Source organism: Natator depressus, chromosome 27, assembly GCF_965152275.1.
Source record: "Natator depressus isolate rNatDep1 chromosome 27, rNatDep2.hap1, whole genome shotgun sequence".
NCBI lineage: Eukaryota > Metazoa > Chordata > Testudines > Cheloniidae > Natator > Natator depressus.
The window spans coordinates 14,906,391-14,923,732 of NC_134260.1; the positions used below are offsets into that span (position 1 = coordinate 14,906,391).

Here is a 17,342-nt window from a genome sequence, read left to right on the forward strand (position 1 = left end):
GTCCTCTGGAATGGTGGTTGAAGTATGAAAGGACACATGAATCTGTAGCGCATCTGGCATGTAAATACCTTGCGATGCCGGTTACAACAGTGTCATGCGAACGCCTGTTCTCATTTTCAGATGACCTTATAAACAAGAAGCGGGCAGCATTATCTCCTGAAAATGTAAACAAACTTGTTTGTCTGAGCAATTGGCTGAAGTAGGACTGAGTGGACTTGTAGACTCTAAAGTTTTATATTGTTGTATTTTTGAATGCAGTTATTTTTTTGTACATAATTCCACATTTGTAAGTTCAACTTTCATGAGAAAGAGATTGCACTACACTACTTGTATTAGGTGAATTGAAATATTGTATTTCTTGTTTTTTACAAAGAAAAAAGAAAAGGAGTACTTGTGGCACCTTAGAGACTAACCAGTTTATTTGAGCATGAGCTTTCGTGAGCTACAGCTCACTTCATCGGATGCATAAGCTCATGCTCAAATAAACTGGTTAGTCTCTAAGGTGCCACAAGTACTCCTTTTCTTTTTTCTTTTTACGAATACAGACTAACACGGCTGTTACTCTGAAACTTGTTTTTTACAGTGCAAATTTTTGTAATCAAAAATAAATATCAAGTGAGCACTGTATACTTGTATTCTGTGTTGTAATTGAAATCAATATATTTGAAAATGTAGAAAACATCCAAAAATATTTAAATAAATGGTATTCTATTATTGTTTAACAGCGCGATTAATCGCAATTCATTTTTTTAATCGCTTGCCAGCCCTAGATCGAATATTTTTACAGAAGAGCTGAGAAGTGAGATCAGCTACACAACACATTTCCACACGTGTGCATCTGCCACACACTGGTTAATGCATGGCAACGCAAGCCCGTCAGCTCATAACCCCAGCACCGACATTTCTCCAGATCACGCTGCCGCACAACCCTGACCATGCTCTGCACACAGGGATCTCCAAGCACCTCATAGAGGAGGCTAGTGATTCCACCGATGGGGTAACTGAGGAGCAGAGACTCCCCCAACATCACACAATGGGCTAGTGGCAGGGCCAGAAGTCAACCCAGCTCTCCTGACTCTCAGGCCAGCTTGGCCACACCGTCCCCAAGACGTTACTGTTCTGCACCCGTCCTTTCAGTAAAGGCCACACCAGAGATCTGACACTCTATTCAGAGCCCATCCTTGCACACGATTCCTTTTCCAAGCCATCTGTTACAGACATACTGACCACACAGCCAGGATCAAAGCCATCTTGGCATTCAGAAAGCAAGAGGTCTGTGCTGCAGATCCACCTCCCAGAACGCCTCCTGCACAAGGCTACACTTCCCAGGGACTCAAGATGGGCAAGCCATACAGAGGCTCAGACCACCAGCACCTAAGCTTGCCCATTAATATCTTTTGCTGCAGTCAGCCAGTTGCTGGGCAGGGCAGCCCCCTCCCCCACTCTGAAGGTCTGAAGTGAAAATAGCGACAGCTTGCTGAGGTGCCGATCAGCCAGCTAGGGGAGTGAACCAGCCCACATGCTGCTCTCTGAACCTTCCTGGGTCCCAAGCCAGGGCTTTTTGGCTCTCTTCTGCTGGCATGGCCACGGCAGCTCTGCCTCCCCAGCCAACGAGCAAAGCAGCTGGGCTTTTCAGAGAGACGCCTGAAGGAGAAACATGACCAACCAGGCTTCTTTCGATTGCGGATTCATGGCCAATGTGTATCCAGTTAAGAGAAAGACACCTGACTCCCAGGGCCTCAGGGCAGCAAAAGCCCCTGTTCTCCAGGACCCAGCGCTAGGCACCGCACAGCAGCAGGGACCAGCTGGGCTCTGGCACCGCAGCGGCGTGGGTAAGCCAGGCTGTGGCATGCAAGCGCCAAGCTCTTGAGAAGCAACAAAGCAGCCCAGTGAAATGAATCAAGGGATAGTAACCTGGGGAAAGGTCGCATACAAACTGGCAGTGCCCAGTTCCACTGGGATTTCTTGATGTTCTCTGCTCTTCTGGGCCCTGAGTGCACTGCAGGAGACTTCGACCTCACCCCACCTCTGTGTGGGGAGAGAAGCTACCTGGAAACCCAGTGAAAGGGGTGGTCAGATCAGACAGGGGAGCAAAGGAAAACAGACTGTCCTCCAGGCTGAGATGGGGGGGAGGAGTTTTGGATTTGACTAAAGTTCAGGAGCTGGGATTTCTATTTCATGGGAAATTCTGACATTTTGGGATAAAACCATTCTGGACTGAAAAGAAAAAAGCCCAAACTTCAAAATTTCCTGCAAAATGAAATGTAACAACTGTTTTTATTTGGGACCACTGAAATATTTTGTTTCTACTTTAACATTTTGACTTTTACATTGTATTAAAATATGAAACACAATGCAATATGTATATAAACATTGTATTAACATTACTAATTTAATATGAAAAACACGTTTCATTTTGACTTTTTCTATCAACATTTTAATTGACATTGAAACATTCCCACAAAACATTTTGATTTCGACAAACCTGCATTTTTCAATGGAAAACTGTTCTGTGCAAAGCTGCCCCCAGCTTTAGATGTTACATTATGGAGAGGCTGCCCCCCAGAATAATGACATAAAAACCCATTGGTCCCCCGCACACCTGACATACTCCCAGCACCTCAGAGCAAGTGCAGAACTGGCACTTGCCTTAGTGCAAGAACGTGACTTGCTCCTACATGGCACAGACCACACCCTGGGGAGGGGAACCGGGTACGTCAGGCTATCAGCAACTAACCCTAATGCAGCCCGATACCACTGCCAGTAACTGGGCCTTCGCAGGGCCGCTGGGCACATCACAGACGCACAGCCCGACAAACAGAGCTAGGTTTGCCTTCTGTTTCAACTAGAGACAAAAAGGGGAGACGGGGAAGGGTCCACATCCGATCTGGGGAGGAACAAAGGGAGACGGGGAAGTGTCCTTGTCCGACCGGGGGAGGAACAAAGGGAGACGGGACCCTGGGAAGCAGCCACCTCATATTTTTCAAGTTTCAGGCAAGCCCGGGGCATTGCAAAGCCATGCCAAGCGTGGGGCTAACTGCCCTATGTCTCAAACCAACCAGCCCTTGTCTGCAAAGAGCTTGGGGCCACTCTCAATTAAACCCTTCATGGGGCAAGGGCAGGCACAGCCTCTTCTGGGATGCCAATGCCAACAGAGATGAACCCTTTGCACTGAATGGACCAGCACCCCCAAGCCATGCGGACACCCATGTGCCAACTCCAGACTAGTGACCAGCATATCTACACCTTGCCTGAACCTGCCCAGCACAGCCCTGCTGACCCTCCTTTGCCAATAAACCCCTGGAAACCAGCTCTGACTGCAGGCACCTAGCCCATTACAGGTTAAAGGCGAGCCGCAATTAACTCCTTTGTTGCTGACATCCATTGCAATGAACAGTTTCACACCCCTCTCTTGGTACTGTCAGCTGCACGCCACGCAAGCTCTGGCACGTCCCTGGGGCCCTGCCAGGGGCTGGGAACTGGAACACTCGATGGCCCAGGAGCTGTGAAGGCGTCTCTGTCTGTAAAGCTTTTGGGATTTGGCATCATGCTCACAGGCCTGCGCTTGGATGAAGCTTTCTCTCGTCTCATCAAAAATGCGACATGTTCATTTGTGTGTGTCTCCCCCATGAGCCCAGGCTCCCACAGCCTCTCGCACCCACAACAGCGACTGCATAACAGAAATCGCCCGGGCCAAGGTTCAGTGACCAGAGAGTCCCGCAAGAATAGTTTGAACCCACCTGGGCCACCCTAGAGCCTGCAGCCCCTACCCCAAAACATCTCTGGCTTTCTGAAGCACTCCAGAAATCGACGCTCCATAGCCCTACTCTGTCCGTGTTGAGTGACTCCTGACCAAGCCGCATGGCAAACAAAGCAAGAGGAATGGTCCACAAGGCCCATTAAATAGGGGGAAGAAGAGTAGGCTACTGTGAACCATGGACCTAGAACGAAGGAAGCTCAGTGGAAATGGAAAATCAACGGATCCTTGGGAACCTGCTGGGAAATAAGAGGAGCGTTTCTGAACACACCAAACAACCATGCTGAACCAACGGCTGCTGATGGGGGTTAAAGGCAGACACGTGTATAACAAAAGTCCCTGGAGAGCAGATTTGAAAAAGGGACTTTAAAAACAATGGAGACTAAAATTAGAAATATGACTAACAGAGGGGCCCGGAAAAATGAGAGGCCCAAAGCAAGAACTGGTGTGATGAGCTGGCCGGCGTGCAGCAGGCTGGCGGTAGGGGGAACTCATTCCATGTGCCATACAGAAGGGAGATGGAGAGGTGGGGGGAGCGGAGCGGGGACCACACCGCCCTTTGGGAGGCAGGCACAGCACAGATCCTGGGAAAGGGGCGCTTACTCCAATATGATGACAATCCTAAGAATCCTAAGGGGAAATTTTGGTATTAACCTATCTGACAACCTCCCCCTCCTCCCCACTGCCACCTGAGCTACCAGAAACATGCGCAGTTTCTGCTCTCTCTTCCCCTCAGAACTCCTGTGAAACAGGGACCAGTGCCGAAGAACCCGGGACTGTCATGGCATCGCAGGCCCTTGCCCTGGGAAAGCAAGCACTCCCATTCTAAGCACTTATAAAAGGCACAGATGACTAATGGGCTCATCAGTGCCGGAGAGAAGCCCGTCAGGCTGCAGAAGCCATGCCCAGCACACCCCTCGCACACGAGAAATGCCATGGCTGCGTTTTAGAAAACAACAACAAATGGGAGAGACGCGCAAGCATTGGACACCCGTTCTCAGCCTGGGCAAGGGATTATGACACGCAAAAGGCAAGAATCCTCTCCCTTCCCCCCTTGCAAAGCTTAACAGCCAGCATTTGTGCATCATGGGGAGTAGACAGACAGGAATGTGTACACCGCACTCAGCTTTCACACCAACAATGGAGAACTGAGCACTCCGAGAGCCAGCAACCCACAGTGTCTAATAAAACCCTAGCAATCCCCCGATCATACACACACAGCCATGTCGCAAACCAGAATGTCCATGTCACAACAGCAGTGAGTTCAGAAGCCAGAGCGAAAGCAGAGACTGCAAAACTTACCAACCAACTGTTTCAATAAAGAACAATCCGTGACCATGTTACGGCTGGACTATAATATTCCACTGCAAGAAGCTGTACAGCCCCGGTGGGAATCCAGCCTGCTGTTAAAAGGTAAAACTTGGACCCCGGACTAAGCCGAACGTGAGCGGCTGCAGCAGGGGAAACAAGCACCAACGACCATATTTTGTTTTGCAAGCAATAAGCGCTCCCGTCCCCTCTCTGGTGCAGCTAGATGGGCGGATTCCTCTTTATCAGCCGCTCAGCTCACCCCTATCGTCCAGGAAGCTGTGTACACATAGGCGCCTCCCCCTGAGGTTTCCCAACGCTGCAGGGAGAAGCAGCTGAAGGCAAAGCACCTTCTATCAAGGGGCAGAGGCTGCAAGGCTCAAACCATCCCTGCACCCAGCATGCCGATTTCAGGCAGGCAGAGCCGGCTCAGGCCCTTCCAACACACCTGCTGCTCCTGGGCGAACAGGCTGCACGAATAAAGCCCCTGGTCTGTACATATGCTCCCCACCATGTGAAAGGCATGTCAGAAAACAGTACAGCTGCTTTGTCTAGCCAAGGAGGAGCCCGAGAGCCCGGCTCAGCCGAGCAAAGGGATCCCCAGGATCCAGCTAACTCCTCTGGCTCAACGGCAGCATTCAGGTTACAGCAGAGACGGAGCTCAGGGAAGCAGGAGGGTGATGAGCGAGGTCTCAGGGAAGCCCCCCAATAAGAGAATCAGGAGGGCCAGGCTTATGTTCAACCAGCACCACTACCTCGAAGTGAGCCGCCTCTCCTCACCCTGGCACTGATGGTCCCTCTCTCTCTCCGCCACCCCGAGGAGTTTTGCTCCTGTTGGAAAACAAACAAACCCAACCCCCATGAGGGGACAGAAGCTGCTGGACTCCCTTGGGGTCTGGCTCAAAGCATCCCGCATGCTTCTCTTTCTGAGAGCGAAGGTCTGAGCTGCCAGGACTGGGGAAGGGGGCCCAGGTGTTTGTCGAACTGAGGTTCCTTCCAGTGACTTTCCTCCATTCAAATAACCCTCCTGATGCTCGGACTGCTTCCCAGATCCCCAGATGACGTCCGGTTTCAGCAATGACACCACCCAGGCCATGGCTTAGAGGGGAGGAAAAGCTGAAGCTGGGGGAAACTGGCCTGAGGCTGGGGTGAAGCACTGCAGGCAGCTCTGGTTCAGCAGCGCCAGAGCAGGCACTGCATCCAGCTGGGACAGTGTTGCCTTTTCGAGGCAAGGAGCAGTATGCCCGAGGGGCCCCATATGCACTCTGCCTAGCTACCAGCCCAGCCCCCACCCATCCGCTGAGCCTGCTGCACCAGAGCACTGGGAAGGGGCAGGCTCCCCGGGGTGGCCAAGAGGCAGAAAGCAGCAGAAACCAGTCAGGGACACGGGCTGGACAGACCTGAGCCCTCCCTGGACTGCAACGAGTGCCCCACCGGTTGGGACTTCCCGCTCCTGCCCCCTCTTGCGAACAGGTCCCACCCCCACCTGGCTGCCTGTGGCTTCAAGCCAAACCCATCAAGAAAGCGGCTTTTAAAATCAGCTGAGTGGATTCCCTCAAGTGTCTGACTCACATTTCCTACATCTCACAGCCCTGCCACGGGGCCCCAAGCACCACCTGGGCCTTTCTAGAGACCAGAGGGTAACACGCTGCACTGCTACAACCGCCTTTTCACCTGGAGATCCTAAAGCATGCTGGACCCCACAGCTCCCTCCCGGAAGGTTCTCGGATGCTAGGGGCCATACGAAATGCTCCCAAGGTATGCATCCCAAGGCATCATATGGGGTGCATTCAAAACAAACACAGAAATACCATTACACCAAGCAGAGAGGGCCTTTAAAATGTAAGGCCCTAAAGAATTTAATGGGAATGAAACCAATGGGGATCCTACAGAAATCACGCTAACCCCCTATAGAATTTAGTAGAGAATGAGCTCACTTCTATAGGGTTCTCTCAACAACGCTATAAATAGGCTTGGAAGGATTAGATTTTAATCAATAAATGTTGGTAAACCTCGATTTCAATGTACACACACAGCCCGATGAAAAAATACTCCCATCAGTAATAACTGAAATTTACAGGTAGGCAAAGTAAGCAAAATTCTGGTCGAGAACTTACTAGACACTGTCATTACATAATTGTCTGACACCCCCAAAATTTCCTGCAACTGTGAAAATTTCAAATCAATAAAAATTGAAAAAAAATGCTTAAAAATAAATCAGCATTATCTGCTGCAATCATAAGAAAATCAGACTCCCACTCTGCCGACCCTAGCTGCACAGCTCTCCAGCGCAGAGAGAACGTACAAGCGAATTCTCCAGCATGCTCCAATGTATCTAGGAAAACCTGGCTGTTGGCTGAATTCTGCAGGGACAGTCCCCCACCTGGATGACGCGGAAGCGCTTTCCGGTGCAAGTCGCCCCTACAGTAATTCCTGCTCAGCTCGAAAGCCATTTCTGAGTCAAACGTGCTTCTTCACCATACTCTGCAGCACAGCCACCAACTGCTTCCTCACACCTATGCAGTGGTGAGCGCAGGGAGCAGGGATTTTGCATCAGCTAGACAGAGCAGGGAAACCCCATGAGCAGAGACTTCACTGCTTATCTGGGGTCAAAGCTTCCCCAGCTCTCGGCAAGGCAGCTCCATTGAGATATGGCAGCGAATCAAGTGCTGAAAACTCTGGCGGCGGCTGGACTCCATCCCCAGACCAGCAGAGCAAACATCCCCCACAGTGCCCCAGGCACCGCGACTATGGCCTTGTTGCCACCCTGTCCTCTCCTACAGGACTGTCACTCGCACTGGAAGGCGAGAGACTCTACAATTGCTCTTCATGATCAAACCGTGGGCATCCGCTCTCTCGCAGGTGCAAACCTGCTCCCGCAGGGAACACGGTAGCCCCCAACTGACACTCAAGAGCTTCTGCTGATTTCTGACACTGGAGTCGGAGAGGTACAGATCCTGCATGCCATAGCTGGAGGTCTGATGCCAAACCCAGGGGTGGCACGCAAGGTGGTTTTAAGGAGGTGCCCCTAGGGGCTGGAAGAGAGGGCTGTCGCAGGACAAGCATGAGCAGGAGACAGTCTTACTTGTCCATTAGGGCAGTACAGGCTCTCTCAGTGCCCCTTACACCTGGCACCTCCTTCCACATCGCCTCTGACTGCAGTCCATGCTTTTCCCTCATCCATCCTGAGAGCACGACCCCAATGCACATTCCTCCAGCCTCCAGGCAGCGTCACAAAGCCACCCCGGAAATGGCCTAGAACGCTGCTGGCCTGGAGGCAGGACAAGATATCCTGGGACACCAACCTGCACAGCGACGGACGGGCTGCAATCAGGGCAGCACAGCACCATGTGGATAGAAAGTTTCAAAAGTGATGCGGCTTGCTTGCCACAGCATGAACACAGGCCAGCCAAGAGGTGTGAGCTATCCCGGTGCAGTTTCTATGCATAGACAAGCCCTAGGACACTCGCCCTCTGCCTCACCAACACTCAAGGAGTTAACCATATATACTATGAACTCCGTGAAAGGTACCATGCCAGTGTCCCTATGCCCCACCACTTCCCTAGAGCAAACAGCCTCGGAGGGAAGAAGTGTCTCTGGCTGGCTCCATCCACACACACACCCACCCAGGGTCCGCTCCCTCACAGGTGGTGATGAAATTTGAAACAGGACCCGCATCACTGAGTCAGCCCAATATTGAGATACGGAAGGCAGAACAAGGGGTCCGCCCTCTTCTCAATATCACCATGAAAAGGGAACTGAAACCACACCAGGCGAATACCCTGCAGCCGAGTTACAGTAGCCACCCAGTCAGCAGGGGACTGAATCGGAGGAGCAGCCACTCATCCCGGGTCCAGGCCTCGCTGGGGGATCCCGCAGGAGCGAGCCCACAGACACATGCAGCAACACCAGGCCACGCAGGGTCTGCTTTCCCCAGGAGCAAAACACCCACAGTCAGAGGCAGCCATTCAGACGTGCTCTGAGCCAGCGTGCTGAGCGCCAACACAATTCAACAGCCCTGTGCTTGGACAGCAGCTCAAAGTGCTGCCGGAAGCCGAGATTCTTCTTACTCTTCCAGGGACAAATTGAACATCCCTGAGGCAAAAAAATTGGGAAAAAGCTTCGCTTCGTAAATGAATGTTAGAATCTAGCTGACTCCCACCCAGCCAAGCTGCCTCCTGCTCCTCACATCCGAGTGCCTGGACATTAGACAGGCCAGTCTCCTGCTGTCATAGGGGGCTGAGATCTGCAGCTCCACCACTGTCTGTCTCCGCAGGGTTTTCCTTTTCCAAAGGGAAGGGTTTGTACGTTAGGCTTCAGCAAAACAAACAAAAATACCCCAAAGTCTCTGAAACTTTGCTTCTAAACTAGAGAGCAGCTTCTCTTTGCCACTGTACTCTGCTAAGGCAGCCAGCTTTGTCACCAGACTCTCCCAATCCTTACCCAGGCGGCCCCCAGGCAACACTGAACCACCCTGAGCTCCTCTGCAGGGCCCCAGCTTGTCCACATTTCAGTCCCTCTTAAAGACACCTCTGCCCTGCTGCGATGGTGAATCTCCTGGATCTGTGTATGAGCTGTACGCAAACTGCCTGTCTGTGCCCCGCTTCCACCGACCTTTGTCATTCAGCTGCGAGTCCCTTGGAGCAGGGGCTGTCCTTACATGTTTGGAAAGGTGCTGGCATGCAGCGAGTGCTACTGCAAAGAAAAAACAACCGAACTTGGGGCCTTCAGCTGGGCTTGGTTACTGATCCCTGGGGTGTTCCCAGAACCTGGGTTTAACTCCTAAGACGCCATGCACAGCGCAAGCCAAGAGAGCTCATAATACAGTAGGGGCACTGCAGCCTGGCCTGTAGGCACAGGTGCAAACAGCCCAACAGGCTGGAGCTGGTGTATTGCTACTCACAAGCCCCCGAGCAGCCCCCAGCTCGGCTCCCAGGACAGTGCGGTGAATGAAATAAGATCCCGCAGATTCCTGCCTGCTCTAAACACGTTCCACAACATGCAACATGGAGCAGAGCATTGTAAGGGGCAGCCAGTGCTGCACAGCTCTGCCCCACCCACAGCTTGGTACAGGGCTGGCACTGGCACTTAGCGAGACCCCGGCCTCGAAAGGGGCCAGAGTCTAGATTCAGCCTGCGCAATCCTGAGAGCTACCAGACTGGGAACCAACCATGTAAGTAGAGTTTCTGCAGATTAGACCTAGGTAATCCACCCTGCTGCTCGTGCCCCCTGGGTTCCAAGCAGTATGTCTAGTGGTCTGGGCAGAAACCCAGCACCCAAAAATTCCCAAATTCTACTCCCAGACTGTCAGTAATTCCCTGGGTGACCCTGGGCAAGGCCTCTTCTTCCTCTTCAGTAACACAGGGACAGTCATGGAGCAGGGAGGTGACTAGTGATGGCCTGTCTACACTGGAACATCCACCACTAGTGGATTTGCATCACTGCCAACTCAATTCGCACCTTGCTGCCTATCCTAGTCTGAAACTGGAGTAAGCTGCCCTGGTGCAAGTCACATTGCACCAGTGTAAATCACGTCTGCATGGGAGGGTGTGAGTGTGTGTGGAGTTGCACTGCTGCATCAGGGAGTGTCTACCAGGCCTTGTTTGTGACTGCCCCGCATTAGGAGGGTGTGAAGTGCTACACGAGTATCAGATCTCCCTTCCACAGCCAGAAGCCATTTACAAACAGTCCCTGTCCCTAAGCCCTACAGGTTTTTCTGCAGTGTCACTCTATCAACCATTACTGATTCTGAAACAAAATGGTAATGTTAAAAACCAAATAGAGAAGAAAACAAAAGCTACCAAAAGTCCCTTTGCCTCATTAAAAAAATGAAAATTACCCTTTCTTCAGTTGTTTGGATTTCAGCTTTTCAACTGTTCTCAGCCCAGTTCCCAAGATGACACACAAGGCTAGGAAATGAAACACCTACGTATGAAGAGACACATATGGGGGAAGTACCAAATAGTATCATGCTACCATCTTGTTTGTACTGTTTGTATAGTGCCTAGCACAATGGGGTGCTGGTCCATGAGTAGGTCTCCTGGGTGCTATGACAATACAAATAATATATAATAAAGCCTATAGCAACATGCCCTAGAGGTTTAAGCTGAGGAGGTGAAATCCACTTTCTCACACGGTACAACAGGGAATGCAAACTGTACCTGGAGCGAGGCAGCAGGCTGAACTCTCACCACCATCCTCACAGTCATCTCCAGGACAGGCCCTCTACCATGCCAGTCAATCCTAACTGGCCTATCATTCCCAGGCCAAGGCACCTTGTCTGTATTGAAGTCGGTTGGGGGAAGGGATAGTGTTGTAGGGAAGAGCGAGAAGTCCAACATTTCAGACTAATGCCCTATACCACAAGCATGGTATGGATGTCACTCTAGAAAGGACACTGGGTGATGGCCACATGAGACCTGTCTTTCACACCCCACAGGGCTTACCTAGGATAAGAACAGAGGTTATGCCGGCTCTGTGAGACAGGATGTGAATTTCACTGGAAGAGACAGAGATGCTATGCAACCAGCTTGAGAACTGAATTAAGTAGTTTGTCTCTGCTCTCACCACACAAACACACTGCCAGCAGTAAGGCCCTGGTACTGACACTGCAAAAACTACCTACAGCCTGCACCCAAGGTTTGGGGGTTTTTACGTCGGGTTTAGTGACACTGAGTTTCACAATGACCAAAATATTTACAAAGCTGTTACCTCTCTTGGTCGACTTTAACACTTCCTCCCCACCCCATCCTGGCTCATGTGAAGCAGGTGTTTGAAGAAATCCCCTCTTCAAAGGGCAGGTACAAAACAACTCTAAAACCAAGATGTTGGTTTCACTTTGGTTTCTGGGCAATGCAATCCGGGGGCTGTGCATTTCAGAACCATACAATTAGGCCCTGATCCTATAACTGATCCCACAACTGGACCTGAGCAGACAGACCCATGCACCTGCACATAGTCCTGGTGAAGTCTATGGGGCTCCATACAGGTCCGATTACAGGGTCAGGGCTTTGACAACACAAAACATTCCATTTCTTTTTACTTGTTCAAATTGTCCTCCGTGGCTGGCATCTCCTCTGCCCTGTCACTGACTCACCCACTCTGCAAGACCTCCTGCCCTCCTTGTCTTCCTATGCTAGGGTTCTTCAGATGATCTCCTATCACGGCATTAGCTCTGATGCAGAGAAAGCACAAGCCTTTTTACCACCATGTTGCATAATTTTGCTTCAAGCAGGTTGAAAATATTATCATCTATGCATATTACAGTCGGGCCTAGAGGCCCTGACCAGGTCAGCGCCCCATTGTACAACGCGGCAGCCACACACACTCTTGCCCTCTCTTACGTCTGGCCAACCACAGGGTTTGTACCAGCATACTTATGTGGGCTGGGGGATGGTTTGTTACGGACATAGGTGTACCAGTATAAAGGTGCCTTGTACCGATATAACGTATTGTCCTTCCCATATGGGAATAAGCTATGCGGGTAAAAGCACCGTCATACTGGCAAAACCTCAGCCACACGGGGGGAGGTAGCGGGTGCCCTGCTTTAGCTGCGCTGGGGTCTGCACTGTATACGTGGAAGCAAGGCCTTACTCTAGCACCATCGCCAGAGCTAGCAAAACAGTGGAAGCTGGTTTGTTCCCAAACTGCTCAATTAGACACAGCTGGTGGGAGTGGCTTTCATGCACTAGACACCCCGGGCTCTAGCCAAATCAGCTACTATCCCGAGTGCAATCACCAGGACCAGACTTTCATGCAGCGCTTTGAACTACAGCACGGAGCAGCACAGAGGCGGAACAAGAGTGCCAGGCTGATGACAGGACAGTGCCAGTTAAGAACGGGGACCCCCCGATGACGAGAGAGATCATGCACTAACCCTGGCCTCTTTATAAATCCAGGGTACACCCACATCTTGAATGCTCCATGCAGATGTGGTTGCCCCAACTCAAAAAAGATCTATTGGAATCTGAAACGGTTCAGAAAAGGGCAGCAAAAATGATGAGGGGTATGGAACGGCTTCCATATGAGGAGAGATTAATAAGACTGGGACTTCTTGGCTTGGAAAAAAGATGACGAAGGGGGGATATGATCAAGGTCTATAAAATCATGACTGGGGTGGAGAGAGTAAATCAGGAAGTGTTATTTACTCCTTGTCATAACACAAGAACTAGGGGTCACCCAATGAAATTAACAGGCATCAGGTTTAAAACAAACAAAAGGAAGTATTTTTTCCACAAACACACAGTCAGTCTGTAGAACTCCTTGCCAGAGGATGTTGTGAAGGCCAAGACTATAACTGGGTTCAGAAAAGAACTAGATAAGTTAATGGAGGACAGGTCCATCAATGGCTATTAGCCAGGGTGGGCAGGGATGGTGTCCGTAGCCTCTGTTTGCCAGAGCTGGAAATGGGAGACAGAGGATGGATCGCTTGATGATTCCCTGTTCTGTCCATTCCCTCTGGGGCACCTGGCATTGGGCACTGCCAGAAGACTGGACACGGGGCTAGATGGACCTTTGGTCTGACTCAGTCTGGCCGTTCTTATGGCTCTGGGAACACCATTCTCTTCCAGAAGGAGGGAGCGTGAGGTTCCTTCAAGAATTTAGGAGGGGAGAGAGCAGCACATGGGAATGTCCTCACCCTGCGTCTAGGACGTAAATGCCCTGCTCCTTTCACCAGGTTCACAGCCCCACCCCAAGAACTGGGGAGCCAGAGCCAAAGCAACCCACCCCCTGCATTCACGGCTCAAGGTGCAGGTGGGGAAGCACCAGCCACAGGTGAGAGGGGAATGGGGGTCCCGCCACCTCCTGGCGCAGGGACCTGCGCCCCACGGGGCTCCTCCTGCCTCTCTTTCCCCACAGCCACTCAGGCTGACCCAGACCGGTGACGGTCTGTCTGTCTGGGCCTCTGTCTCACCCAACAGCCTGGCAGTGTCAGCCCGTCCATGGTAGTCAGCCTGTGTCAGTCAGCCAGTGCCAGTGTGTGTGTCAGTGTCAGTGTGTGTCTGTGTGTGTCAGTCAGAGTCAGTCAGTGTGTGTCTGTGTGTGTCAGTCAGAGTCAGTCAGTGTGTGTCTGTGTGTCCGTGTCTGCCTGTCAGTCGGTCACCGTGTCGGTCTGTCCGTGTCGCCGCCCCGGGCCCGGCCAGGCCGCGCGCTGCCGCCCTCCCTTGTTTACCGCCCGCAGGCCCCGCCCCGCCCCGCCCCACCGGGGTCCCCGGGCCCGGCCCGCGCGGGCGGCCGGAGCGAGCGTCGGGGGCGGCGCCCCGGAGCTGGAGCGAAACCCGGCCCGGCCCGGCCCGCTCCTACCTCCGGCCGCGCCGGGCGGCTCCGGCTCCGGCCCCGGCTTCCGCTTCGCTCCGCTCCGCGGCGGCGGCTGCTCCCGACTCGGCTCCGGGGCCGGCTCTGCCCCCTCCGGCCCCCCCGAGCCCCGCCCCCGGCCCAGCGCCCGGCCCCCCCGCCCCGCCCCTCAGCCCCCCCGAGCCCCGCCCCCCGAGCCGCCGGCCCCCCCCCCGAACCCCCCCCGGCCCAGCGCCCGGCCCCCCCGCCCCGCCCCTCAGCCCCCCCGAGCCCCGCCCCCCGAGCCGCCGGCCCCCCCGAGTCCCCGGCCCCGGGTCAGCGCCCGGCCCCCCCGAGCCCCGCCCCCCGAGCCGCCGGCCCCCCCCCGAACCCCCCCGAGCCCCGCCCCCCGAGCCGCCGGCCCCGCCAAGCCCCCACCCCCCGGCCCAGCGCCCGCCGAGCCCCGCCCCCCGAGCCCCCGGCCCCCCCGCCGAGCCCCCCCCCGCCCAGCGCCCGGCACCCCCGAGCCCCTCCCCGGGCCCCGCCCTCGGCCCAGCGCCCGGCCCCGCCCCCCTCTCCCCGAGCGCCCCCCCCCCCGAGCCCAGCGCCCGGCCCCCCCAACCCCCCCCGCCCCGCCCCTCAGCCCCCCCTGAGCCCCGCCCCCCGAGCCCAGCGCCCCCCACAGAGCCCCCCCTCTGGGCCCAGCACCCGGTACCCACTACCCTTTCCCCCACAGACCCCACTGACCCCATTGCACCCTAAGTCCCTGCCCTCCTCGGCAGCTCCCTTTTCTTTCTTCCCTGCACCCCACTGCCCTTCATCATGCCACAGTCCCCTCCCCAACCCCCTTCCCTTCCCCATGTGAGCTCCCCTGATTACCTGCCCCCACATTCCTCCCTGCCCTCACCCTCCTGTCCCCAGTGCAGCCCCACATTCCCCCCGCCCTCCTCTCCCCCCCCGCAGAGCAGTAGAGGTGACTTGCCAGCAAATAGCAATGGGGTTTGTGCTTCCTTTTGCCCCTCTGTGGGGCAGGGGCAGGGGCCAGTCCACCTCACACAACAGGGCAGCTGCCTTTCCCTCCAGAGGTGGGGTTTCAGTTCTTGCCGGCTTGGCTTGGCTTCCCCTCTGCGGGTGGCAGGATAAGGGGTTGGCTTGTGGCATCAGTGACGCCAAGGGCCCCATACTGCCATGGGAGCCTCCAGGGCAGACCGGCAGCATCAGGACCCTTGCCCCAGACTAGCTAGCAGAGCTAAGAGGGCTCCCAAGCCCCCTGCCTGGTTCCTCCAGGGAGACCTCAAATAAAACCAGGGAAAAGAGAGTCGAGCTCTTTGTTCTATCTAAGGCTGAAAAGGAACCACAGAAAATCTCCTAGCCTCTTAGGCCTTCTCTGTGCAGCACAGACCGTACAAGGCCCACAGCTACATTCTTCCTGTGCAGTTCCCCTGGAAGTTTCACTTTCTCCTCGTGCTCAGCAAGAGCCCCCAATTTAGCCCTAGGCCGGGGGCCAGTACAAACCCCATTCCAACCCCCCCCAGAAGAGCTGAGCAGCACGTGGGCTTTGCGCTGCCCAGACAGCCCTGTTACCCAAGGGCTGCACCGTTGCCCCCCTCGGAGGCTTGGCAGTGGCATCTTGAGAGCCAGACACACACATGGGCTCATAGTCCCTTCTCCTGCCTTTGCAGCCTTTGACAAATGCAGCCTTACCCGCCCAGATCCCATAAGAATGCTGCAGCAAAGATCCTTCTCCTAGCCTGGCACTTCGACCATGGCACTCCTGTCTCTGCATCCCTCCAGTGGCTCCCCCTTCTCTACGGCATCGCAAGGAAGCTACTTGCCTTCACTTTCAGCCTCTCCCCGGACCCCACCCTACCCGTCAGCTCTCCGCCGAGAGTCGATTCCCATGGTGCCAGCCTCCATCACCCACTAGTTACATTTTCAGACCAGCACCTTTGTGCTTTCTCTTCTGCTGCCCCTCACCCTAGGGAGGAGCTCCCTCTAAACCCCCTCAAAGCTAGATAACTCTTCACTTTCAACCCCTGCTCAGAACTCCTTTTCTGTGACACTGACCGCTAAATTAACACGAGTGCGGCAGCAGGTGTAGAGACGTTACTGCTGACCAGTATGTCTGTGTATTCCCCGCATTGGTCTGGCTTGTGTCTGGTACACTCTTTGGGGGCAGGACCACCTTTTGGTTCTGTGTGTGCACAGTGCCTGGCAGCTCAAAACTAGACACTACGGTAAAACATAATGAATAATCCAGTTTTCAGAATAACTGCCTGCATTACAGTGTGCTCCAGCCAGGCAAACATGAGAGAAACGTGCTTTCTGGATGGACAGAGAGTTCTTTTGGATGCAGCACTAGTTGTGCCAAGGACTTGCATGTAATTGGGAGGGAAATCACTGCTAAGCAAGTGCAGTAGGAGTGAGATCATCACCCAAAATCATGGTGGTTTTCTGGCTTCCTTATTCCAGGTTAATCAGCTAAAGAGCTGCTGGGTTTAGTTTGGGGTTTTTCCAAATTTCACTGTGCTGTATTCAGAGTTCAGCTGGATCTTTGCTGTTCGAGATCGTAACTCACGGTCACATCACCCAGGCGGTCTGTGGAAGGTGTACGATGGAGATTTCATTGCATGCTGTTTCCACCCTACAATACAAGAACAGTGACATTAAACAGGCAAAAAGAAAAGGAGGACTTGTTGCACCTTAGAGACTAACAAATTTATTTGAGCATAAGCTTTCGTGAGCTACTGCTCTCTTCGTCGGATGCATTCAGTGGAAAATACAGTGGGGAGATTTATATACACAGAGAACATGAAACAATGGGTGTTACCATACACACTGTAAGGAGAAAAGGAGGACTTGTGGCACCTTAGAGACTAACCAATTTATTTGAGCATGAGCTTTCGTGAGCTACAGCTCACTTCATCGGACTGTAAGGAGAGTGATCAGGTAAGGTGAGCTATTACCAGCAGGGGAGTTGGGAGAAAAACCTTTTGTAGTGATA

General features: G+C 53.5%; 1 protein-coding gene across 4 annotated transcripts in view; it reads right to left on the reverse strand.

The window, feature by feature from the left end:
* Positions 1–14,438, reverse strand: part of LOC141978397 (signal transducer and activator of transcription 5B) — a 44,014-nt gene extending 29,576 nt beyond the window's left edge. The window contains exon 1 of one of the 4 annotated variants that reach the window (XM_074940457.1): positions 14,369–14,438. The gene's annotated coding sequence lies outside the window, so the exon portion shown is untranslated. Of the gene's footprint in view, positions 1–5,059; positions 5,353–14,368 lie in introns of those variants that run through there. The other 3 variants (XM_074940455.1, XM_074940454.1, XM_074940453.1) reach the window with 3 other exon arrangements.
* Positions 14,439–17,342: the final 2,904 nt, after the last annotated feature.